The sequence below is a fragment of the Trachinotus anak genome, unplaced genomic scaffold (assembly GCF_046630095.1).
Source record: "Trachinotus anak isolate AG129_WGS33_773 ecotype Australia unplaced genomic scaffold, CSIRO_AGI_Tana_v1 ptg000021l, whole genome shotgun sequence".
Lineage (NCBI taxonomy): Eukaryota > Metazoa > Chordata > Actinopteri > Carangiformes > Carangidae > Trachinotus > Trachinotus anak.
Genome location: NW_027273872.1, coordinates 11,457,489 through 11,469,001, shown reverse-complemented (window position 1 = coordinate 11,469,001; position 11,513 = coordinate 11,457,489). Strand labels below are relative to the sequence as shown.

General features: G+C 39.4%; 1 protein-coding gene across 1 annotated transcript in view; it reads left to right on the top strand.

Moving 5' to 3' along the window:
- Nucleotides 1-11,513, top strand: part of LOC139606133 (protocadherin-9-like) — a 112,628-nt gene that overhangs the window by 45,110 nt on the left and 56,005 nt on the right. The gene's annotated exons all lie outside the window — the stretch shown is intronic.

Here is an 11,513-nt window from a genome sequence, read left to right as displayed (position 1 = left end):
CAGACAGGCTGTACAGATGATACCAAGTCAGGCTTAAGGCTGACAGACAGCTGATATCTGATGAGTCAGTCAGCTCATCGGCACAGTTGAAATTATAGAAACTCTTACACGACTGGCTGTGAGTCTCAGAGCCAGGCCAGTTATCAAAGTAAAAATAAGGACAAAATGAAGGAATAATAGCAGGAACATGCACCCATGGGTATCAGAAGTAAAGGAAATCAATCTGAAAAAATAGTTCCTGTGAGAGTGTGGTGGAAAAGTGATGTTATTATAGCTCTGCAAAACCTTTACAGGAGGAAGGATGAGGTGGGTGGTTGGCTGTGGTTGGTCTCTTACCACCGGCCAGTATTGGTTTCATTCAACTGTGACCATATTCATTCTTTAACCTTTACCAAGTAATTGTAGTTGCTCAGACTTACTGCAGGCTTCAAATGTTGAGGTGGCAGGTCAGAAAATGCTCCTTTCATAAAGATTATCTCTGTTTCAATAGGCATGATGACATGAGACGGTAGTTGAGAAAGGCAATAAAAAAGGGGTTGGAACAGTGTTTTGTTTTGTTCATTCACCCTTTAAACTAGGCCAGAACGCTTTTGCACAGGTTGTATGTCTTTGGGTTGTGGCCATTTTAACCAAATTATCGTCATTTTCACAATAATTTACTGAGAAAGACTAAGCAAAGATGAGAGGACTGGAAATGCAGTCCTCTTCTCCTCTTGAAGGTATGCAACCTGCAAGAGGTCTGCAGCCTCTCAGGGTAAGTAAATGTATTACATCCTCTTTGTGAGGTTCATGTACCATTTATGAATGTGTTCTCCATATAATGTTCAGCAGTTTCAAGTCTTTGCAAGTTGATAATAATGATAATGTTTTGGCTGACTGTAAAAAAAAAAAAAAAAAAAATCATCAGTTCTTTCAAATTTAACCACTTACTAATCTATCTGACAGTGCTGGCAGTACAGCACATCCAGTGCAGGACAAAAAGACAATTTAAAGAGGTCAGTCCTCTTAAACAGTCAGCGGACCCCACGTGCAGCCCACCGTTTATTCTGTTGTGGACAATGTGAAAATGAAAGCCTGGAGCTGTGAATAGAGCACACTGCTGGATAGTGACCATTACATTATCACACACAGAGAGGGTTTGTTGAGCTACACTGCCACTTTACTTGGCCCTGAAATTTCTCTTTCATGCAGCCAGACAACACCTTCACACAGGTAAAAATGCCACAGAGGCCTCTCCAGCTTTTTATATCCTCTATTATGTGCAGCTGCTGGGGACTCACTGACTGGGGAATCTCTTGGCTGATGCAGATCTCTGCGGTCTGTGCTGAGGTTCTGTTAAAAGGGGTCTTTATGTCAGTTCCCTCTCCGTCTGAAGACCTGAGAAAGTCTCAGGCACACTGGAAGACCAACTGTGAAAATAGTGGCAATGTCATTATGAATCACTCGCTTTTACAGATATGGTTGTTTCCACTGTAAATTTTGTTATTAACCACTCAAAATAATAGGATCACATCAGAATTTGTTCAGGTTAAGATGTTAATGACAACAAACACTAATGTATTAAGAATTTGAAATACACGACACCTCACTCCCTTAGCCACGTGAAGGTTCAGCTTGACCAATTTCGTAGATTAAAAAGAACAAAAAACAATATATGACTGTGAAGATATGGCGCAAAACCCAGTGACACCCCAGAGAACAGTCACCGGTTCACCTGCTTATCATTCATCACAATCATAGTAAAACGACTATTCTGTCCCTGCCTTAAGAACAAAATACAGACTTTGAAGTTTCACTTTGTATGCCAGCGATACCAGTTATACCTCTAATTTATTGCAAGGCAACCTGGGTATTTCACATGCTTGTTTGAATTACGTCAACAATCGGTTGGCAGTTTGCAGGTAAATCTGACCAGATAGTCTACTTCCTAATCTGGAGATGTGTCGTGTCCCTCATTCTGTCAGGTTAGGAATAGTCTGTATATCGAACTCAGAACTGCAAGACATTATTTGTGTCTTTCACATCAGTGTTAATTAAGCACCCTGTTTCCATCTCCAGACTCGTGGTGCAGTGTGCGATCGAGGACTGAATTGGATGATCAAATCTAATGGTGGCCGGTGGGATGGCAGGTGACGAGGTTTATCCACTTTACACTTTGCCTCAGGGTTGTTTTTTTTTTTTTTCTCTTCAGCAGGGCTCCATCAAAGCCCATTTCTTCCCCACATCAGTCCCTGAACTCAGAGGAGCTGGATTTTCTGAGTCTGTATTTCTTCTCTCAGAAGATTGTTTATGACAGGAGATTTTGACATGCGTCCCGTCGTCCTGGAAGGTTACAAGTTTAACTTCTGCCTCAGTCGATGTCCCTGTTGAAATGTCTTTGAGTTCGGTACCTTGCAGTTTCTTTGCATGTGAATTCTGCTCCTCTGTAATATTTCAATTACTCCATGTAGTCTGTGATTGGAAGGCGACTCCAAACCAAAGCAGCTCCAGACTGAAAAACGTTTTACGGGGGCAGACTGGGATAAAGCCTAAAGGTGGCTCTTCCCTGTTAGTTCCACTACAACAGAGGCTTTATAGCTACATTGGCACTGAAGTGCAAACACTTTCCTGTGAAGAGTTAGATGAGAAGATACCATCCTTGTAGCTGTATCCTACATTTGAAACTAAAGTTTAGCGTAGCACAAAGAAAGGAAACAGGTAGCCTGGCTGTGTCGAAAGTGCCACTAAAGAGTTTGTTCGGAAACCATGCAGAAAACAAAGCAGTCTACAAAACTATTTCTTCGCTCTGTTTCCAGCAGAGACTCTGGAAGTTACTTCTCTTTTGATTATTTTATGAATCCATTAAACAAGACATAACATGCTAATTGTTGCTTTAGAGGTGGTGGGCAGATTTTGTAACATCTTGAGATAGCCCAGATAGCTGTTTCCCCCTGTGTTTAGTTTTTGTGCTATGCTAAGTGGACACTTGCTGTAGCCTTATATTTAATGGATAGTTAAAAGGGATGGGTAGGGGCTGGTATCAATCTTTTCATCTCACCATCAGCAAGAAAGCGAATGATTTCCCAAAATGTCAAACTAGGCCTCCTTCCTAAAACCATGGATGGTGCAATCAGATTCCTAAATGTCATCTTGTTCAGCTTGGGACCAGAGAGTCAGGGGTTTGTTTCTGGACCTGTAGACCACATCTGGGGGGGTTAACTTTCCTCAGTTTTCATTTGAAACAATGGCACACAAGGGGAAAACCTCAAAAGAGAAGTATAAATTCTATTTTTGTCCCCATCTGGAGCAAATGTCTGCCTCAGCCACTAGCAGACTTTGTCTTTGTGCCGTTGTTTGTAGAGCCAAACTGCTGCCTCCCCTGGCTCCATGCTGACCTCCGACCTCTTCTGCTGAGAGCTGGAAACTTTGTCTTAATGTGCAAAAGAAAGAGCAGAGTAAACACCAATGAGCACTGACTGCATACAAAGCAGCTCAGGGTACAAAATATAATTGTAAGGTGTCCTTGAAGGTGAAACACATATTTATCATTTTCACAGCTTTTATTAGGGCAGTGTAGGATAGTATTTAGATATTGTTCAATATCTTTCGCAGAGTAAAGAGAAAAAGAGAAATGTACTGGTGTTTCTGTGCATGTCTGTGATAAGAAATTCATTTCTCATCAGTTTTGGGAAGGCCAAGCTACTGGCATATATACAATATTTACAACTAAAACATTTAAGCTTCTACTCCACACTCTGTTGCAATATTTCTTTAAATCATCTGAGGAATCTTTCTAATTTTCTTTAAATCCTTCCAATGAATGGCCTTGTGTCCTTTGGGTTAACATCCTTAAGTTAAAGAACTCAAACAAAATCCAAGGCACTCTTCTTAATGAATGGTGAACAACCTTTTGTCGAGGTTTGAATGTGGGGCTGATTGATGATTTGTACTCAGAGGAAGACTGATGTTTAATTGTTTAGGAGTGTTTGCCCTTTGAGGCTTTATAATGGTACATATTGGACAATTCTGCAGACTCATGTCAAATGCAGATGTTCAGTAGTGTCTTTCCTGTAGCAACATGTTAGTTTTCCTTGAATTCTGTATCTTCCATCTGTACATGTGAGTTCTGCTACTCTATCACCTTTTGCTGAAATTTAATGGTCAATACTGACATCTTAGGCCCCATTATTACTTGTCATTTCATGTGTCTTTTAACCGGGTAAACTTCAGGGAAAATTTTAAGACCAGCTCTGGAGTTGGTTTCATTCTATCTTGGATGCATTAACATTTAAGGTAGCTCCAGTATCTATTACCCAGGAAGCAGTGTAAATGGAGGCTTCTTCCATAGTGTAGTTATTTTCCATGACCCCTCGTAGTTCCCTGATTGGAGAGTCATGTAAAATGGACAACTCGAAACCAGAGGAAGTGTTACGGGGACATACTGGGACAGCGTGCTGTCTTGTTTATGTGGCAAGGAGTATGTGGAATATAACGTATGTGGAGGCATGGGTGGTGGGTGTGTGTGGTGCATCCATTTTTCCCAGTACACCCACAGTGTGATCTAAGAGCTACTGAGCAGCTCCACTGGTGTAGAGTGGGTGTTTAGGTCTTTGCTGGAGGGCACTCTTTTTGTGGTAATGAAGGACACCAAGTGCTGTTCTTTCATTTTCCCCACTGCGACTCATCCCGCTGGTCCAGGGTTTCCACCAGTCAGACTCTAGTTACAAGCCTGCTTCTCTAGCCTTGATCCATAACCATAACCACAATCTTTACCATGACCTGACCTGAAATCGTCAGCACTGAGCAAAATCTGGAGTTCGGAAGAATCATCTAATCTAATTCCACAAATGATTTCAGACTTCAGATAATGTCTTATGAGTTTGAATAAAATTAAAATTAAAACAAGTATTATGGGGAAGAAGCTGGATTTGCAGGGATTAGCAGATTTATAGAGAAGCATATGATGGTCTCTTTCAATATGTTTTAGGTCAGTCTTACGTTTTATGACCAAATGCATTAGTTCCATTAAAATCACATATCAACAGTTACATATTTCAATGAAAAAAATCGGTAAACAAAAATACATTCTCTGATAAAATGAATTTCTGGTGTGCACTGTGCAAACAAAAAAATCAAATCAAATCAAATCAAATATGCTAAATGTATTTCTGCCTCTTCAAAATTAGCAGCCTTATTTACAGATCCATGAGGTGTTGGGGCCGAGATCTTCACACTCTGCGTTTTCTGCATCTGTCAGGTCTGCGGGTTGTAGACTCTGTGATCAGCCGTCAGATGTTTTTTTTTTTTTTTATTCCTCCCCTAAATATTAACCTATGCTATAATTACATACAGTATCTGCCTCGGAGCCTCATGTAACCTGGCTTTGATTCAGCGCTGTTGTGACCCATTTCTCAGATCAATGACATCTGGAGGAGGAGGAGGTGGCAGAGAGGAGGAGAAGGAGGAGGAGGAGGGAGGGAGGAGGGAGAGAGGAGGAGGGAGGTGCTCATGATGTCTAACAAACGTGCCTGGCGGGAGGTAACCTCTGGAGCAGGTAGCGTGGAGGAGGCTCTAAACGAGGACGACGTCCAACTGTGTGTTTCATTATGAACAGATGCTGCCGCGATGGGGGGAGGAGGGGGATGTAGAATTGAAGAGGAGTACAAGGGAAAGAAAAAGAGAGGAAGGAGAGAAAGGAGGAGAATAACAGAGGAGTGAAAGAAGAAGAGTATGAAGTGAAAACGACATGAGGTAGGAGGAAGAGAAAAAGAATGAAGGAAAGGAGACGAGAGGAGGAGAAAGGAGCGTGTTTTAAAGTAATCAAAAGGAGGTAAAGAGGAGAGATGGAGGAGGAAAGGAAGGGAGTAGAGGAAAGTGAGGAAGGGATTAGATGAGGAGTGTAATCCCTGAAAACTGCAATAGCACCTCTGACTGTGTGTGTGTGTGTGTGTGTGTGTCTTTGTCTGTGTGTGTGTTTCCACATTAAATGTCCCACTTTGCCAGAGTTAAAATGCGACCTCACACACACATGAACTAATGCAAGGTCACAACACGCTGCAGCCAACCAGTTTACAGCTACAAAGAAAGAGCTACCACTGTTGTGTGTGTGTGTGTTTGTGGTCATGCTGGTGTGGTCATTCTGACAGAGTATTAGAGTATTCGTAGTACTGGTACAGTACCAATAGAGTACTACCACACAGTAAGGGTGCGTCTAGATAGAATGAGAAGCTTTTGTTTTTTCCTACATTAAATATGTATGAAATATAAATATGACATATCTGACATTCACCTTAAGACAAAGGTGAGCACCCGTAGACGTACAACATTAGTTCCAATACAATCCCCTGGTGATTACAAAACTTTTAGTTAATTAGTTTGGATTAGAAAAATGTATTGTAAAATTAAAATTAGTAAAACAACAACAAAGGTCAAAGTAAAGAAATCCACTGCCTTTTATTTTAAATTCTAAATAAAAATGAAAATCATTTGGTTTTTCCATTGTGGAAATCAATTATTTTGCTCTAATGTGATATCTCTGTGTCAGGAGCAGTGGCTGAGTTTTAGGGAACTGGTGGTTTACTGGCAGCATATGAGGAGTATTATCAGCTTACTGGTGTTAAATAATGCTGGTTTTCTCTGGGTAAACTGGGACTGATTGCTGATTTTTGCTCATACTGGGCAAATAGCTCCAGAGTTACACCAGTCCAGTCACAATTGCAGGTAGCCCAGGTAGCTGGTGAGGCAAGCTTCCAGCAGCTGTGTGAGTCAACTGGTTGACTGCTAGCAAGTGTCAAATCATCCATGAAGTTTGGGAAACAAACATGAACATGTAAACCAGATATACAAATACTTTTTGAATGCAAATAACAAGTTGTGTGTATGTAAAGACACAGAATACAAGTTTAACAACAGATTTCTTAATGGGAGGAAAGTTTAAGTTGAGCCAGAATACCTGAAGCTAATCTGTGCAGCTGCTGAAGGGAGCCATTAGCTGTGTCAGCTGCACATTTGAACTGTTAGCTAACGTGAACCAAAGATGTTCAAATGCCTCACTGAACTGTCAGCTAACCATTAGCCAAACCATTAGCTAACTGCTAAATGGGAGCAACAGGTGAAAGTGAACTACACTTCATACATGTTGTACAAAACCCAAATGGGCTGCTTACATTATTTGAGTATTTGAGTCAACTGGTTAGAAAAACGAGTTTAGGTTAAAGTTTTTATCCAACTGTTTGGATAAATAGATGAAATTAAAAGATTGCATTCATTATAAAAGTAGCCTTTGCATTTCCCATATGCGCAGTTTTTTTTTTAAACTTTTTTTTCAAACAATCTGTATTTCAGAGTTTGTGCCCATTTCATAAATTTTTCTGAGTGTTGCATCCAGTTTGGCCATTTCATGTTTTTCTTGAGTAAAGAAAAAAAAAAAATCTTACAAAAGATGTGTTTCAACTGGTCTTTTTTTTATGACAAATACAAAAAATAAGCACTGCATTTAACTGTTTATGCACAGTTCAATTGTTTTTATATTTTTTAGTAAATAATTCATTTTGCGTTATTGTGGCTCTGCAAACCCCTCCTACATTTTTTTAGTTAGCTTATTTTTCAAATATTATTTTTTTCTTCAGCCAGCTTTCCTACTTTTTTTGACATTTTTTTCTCATTGATGAGACATTTTGCATGGAATGTGTTTTCTGCGCTGCGTTACCTGAGGTGTAAGACGTTCGTATCTATCCTCTTGTAGGTGGAGCGTCGTCGAGCACCGAGCTGGAGAGGGGGGCCGGACAAAAAAGACTGCCTTAAGACAAAACTAAAGAGACAAAGAGCATCTCAAGCTTTTTTTTTTTTCTTCTCCTTCTCCAATTGAAAAAAAACAAAAAAACAGATTAAGTCCTCAAGCTTTTTTTTTTTCCTCTCTGCTGCAGTTCTGAGGATTTTTTTCTCTCCCCTGCCCTCCTTGTCTGTGGTCGTGAACTGCTTTTTTTTTTGCTTCATGTTTGACATTCTTGGTACAAGTTAAAGTGAAAGAGAATCAAAATACAAAAAAAAAAAAAAAAAAGACAAAAGAAAAACATTTTTGTTGGAGAAAATGTCCTAATAACAAGGAATGAAAGGCGTTTGGTTCTTCTGAGGTCTTTTTTTCCCTGTACCTCCTTGATAGGTCATTTTTCGGGCGGTGGATTTATACTTTTTCTGTCAACGCTGCTCTCTCTGTGGATGTAACTGAAGCCTAAGTGGACTCATCACAATCGCAGTGGATTATCAGATCTCCACCTTTCATGGGTTTTTGCTCTTGTTGCTCTTTTTGCAGCTGTTTTTTTCTGTGTGAGAACTGTATCTCCACTTTGTTTCCCCCAGGATCACATTTTATAGGCAAATCAATCCCTTTTCAATCATGTAACTTTTTTTTTTTTTTTTTGGTTTTGGTGTTTTTTTTTTGGTAGCCCTGGTGCCTGTAGTTGACGATTGACAGTCAGGGTTCGGAGGACGGGGGGAATGGCAGATAATCAGCCCACCCTCCTCCTCTCAACAGCCAATAGAAACTGTGGTAGGAACTGACAGGAGCTGTTGTTGAAACCTTTTTTGGACGCTGTTGTTGCTACTCAATCATTCCTCTCTACTCGATTGGGACGTTTGGCCACAAATAAAGGAGCAATCATTTTAGGAAATCGTCATGTTTGCCATGTACACCAGAGACAGATGAGAAGATGAGAATCTTGTTGTGTCCCGTATAGAAACTGATGCTGTTTAGCCTAGCTTAGCACAAAGACTGGAAGCAGGGGGAAACTGCTAGCCTAGCTCCCTGAAAAGACTAGAGCAACACAAACTTATCAATATTGGTGTATATGTAGGCCGACAACTAACAAGAAACTGCAGTGTAGAAATGATAAAGATATGTTTGCAGCAGTTTACTTGTCCACTCATTCACTCTTGATTGTACTCACTTTATTTATGATTTTTCAGACCTCAGACCAATAGCACAGATTCCCTGTACATTTAAACATAAGCCAGGGTAAAACCACCAGAGGGACCCAGCAGCCTACAGCACCTCCCTGCTATTCATACAGATTAAGCTAAATCAGTTCTTAATAATTATAAATAAACCCCTGTAAAGAGTTTTTCGAATTGTAACATTACAAATTAATATTTCAGATTCCGATTTTTAAAATATCAAGATTTTATTATTGGTCATGCTGTAAGAATACCCCTTTTCAACAAGATTCCTATGCAGGCTAAAGAGTTTTCTGAGACCGTCCTCCTATTATAAATGAGCCCATAGGTCATCTGTGCAGCAGGTTATTATGACCCATAGTTACATTTTGTTGCCAGGTGACATCTAGTGGCCATAGTTATTATAACAGGGCCAAAGGAAACAGTGTGGTGACATAGTATATAGAGTGACAAAGTCTACATCAGGAGGAGGTTGGGGTGCATTTTCTTGTAACTGCTTGGCAAATTCTTGCAATTGCAGTATTTTAGATCAATTTGTGAGTGCATTTCATGCAACAAAATGTACACTTATCACATATATTAAGTCGAGCCAAAAATATTGATGGAGAAGTAACGCACACCAAGGGCCGAAGTGGGGCGCTAAGAGCAGGGAAAAAGTCGGTCCCCACCTCATACTGCTGCTGGCTTAGCCTGCTAACGTAGCTACATAAATAAGAAAAAATAAAAAGGTTTTGATGGAGTTAAGTTAGCATTTTCCCCCTGATTCCAGTCTTTCCCCTGAACAAAACCCATCCTGATCTTGTTCAGACATCTAACAGCATTAATACAACAATAACTACTGGAAACAGCTATATGATTATTAGAGTAAATATAATACATGATATAATACATATGAATTACAACAGAGTATTCAGATTGATTAAGGAGGAATGATGTGAAGTACACTCATCTATCTGTCTATCTATCTATCTATCTATCTATCTATCTATCTATCTATCTATCTATCTATCTATCTATCTATCTATCTATCTATCAAAATTCTGCTGCTACTCCATATTTGAACCAAATCAGCTCTCCATCATTATCATCCCTCTTCTCCTTCTTCCTCCTCTTCCTCGTCTCCTCAGCAAACGTTTTGACTTTAAAAGATAAAATAGTTTTTGTTTTTTTTTTATGTAGTTTAACTGCCAGTGAATCCACTATCTCTATCAACCTGTCAATCAGCTCTCTAAAGACTGCAACTCTCACTGACCTGTCAGTCAGATTTCCACTTCCTTGTATCCTCCAGTAAATAAACCCCTGTAGGCCTCAGCTGGTTGATTAGTGCGATATCTTAGTAAGCAGATAAGTAACCGCTGATCAAAGCCTGGACTTTTTGTATGTAAGTACAACAGTACAGTGTGTTTATTCTGAATTATAACAGTATGTTTATGGGCTATAAAGTTGTAAAATGGTGTACGAGTTTGAATATTTGTAGTCATCAATGGTTTGCTGTAGGAATCAAACAGAGCAGCTCAGTGACCTGCTGCCGTACCTGTGAATGTACTTTGTATTCAGAGGTTTTTATTACAATAAACAAGTGCTGAAATCAGACACAACACTGCTGCTTAAGTTTCTGTGTTTTAGATTTATTATTTTTTCTTTTGGTTTTTGGTCTGTTTCTTGCAAATATGAGGAGTTGGAAAAGAAATCTGCAGTGTGTGCAAGTTCAGGGAGAGTTTCTACCATCAGGCCATCCGTCTACCGAAGTCTCAGAACTAACGGTCTCTTATGTCATATCTGTTGTCTTGTCATTGTGTCTGCTCTGAATGCACTGCTACAATACTAAATTTCATGTTGTTTATATTTTTATTTCTTATTTCTTTATTATAAGTGTTATTTTTATTAAACTTAACTTGAACATGAAGTTTATTTTGATAGGGACATACAGAACATAGCATGGACCAGTGTCGTATCCGAAAGCATTTATAGTCAAAGCTAGTTTTTAATCCACATTCCTACATGGGCCTTAATATAAACACATATAATTTAACATGATTGTTAATGTAATAGGACAATAAGAAACACAATGTCGCAAGAAAATTACCATCAACACTTGCATCCTGAGGGTTCTACCAAACATCCTAACACATTTACTTTTCTAAGAATATGGCAGTGAAATCTTACCAGCTTCCCGTCCAAAATATATTGGCTATTGGTCAAGCTGCTTACTGTTTACAGCACTGACGAATAAACAGCCTATGATGAGTCAACATTTACTTATTTACTTAATTCATTTTACTGAGCGTTTATTTATTTAGTTTGTCACGTTTCTCACATTTTATAATGTGGTAGATATGTAAATCTAACACAGGTATTTACCTCTGAAACCTGCTCAAAACATTGTCCTTGAATTTTTTATCTTTGATGAACATTCACTGGAGCCAGATTACAGTCATTTACGATTTTCATCGTCTATATGATTACATATCATCCAGTGACAGCGGGAGAAAGTAGCTGTAGGTGTGTGTTTGTGTGTGGGTGTGGGTGTGAAATTTCTCTGAAGTTTGTGGGTCATGGCAAACTTTCTGAAACTTGTGTCG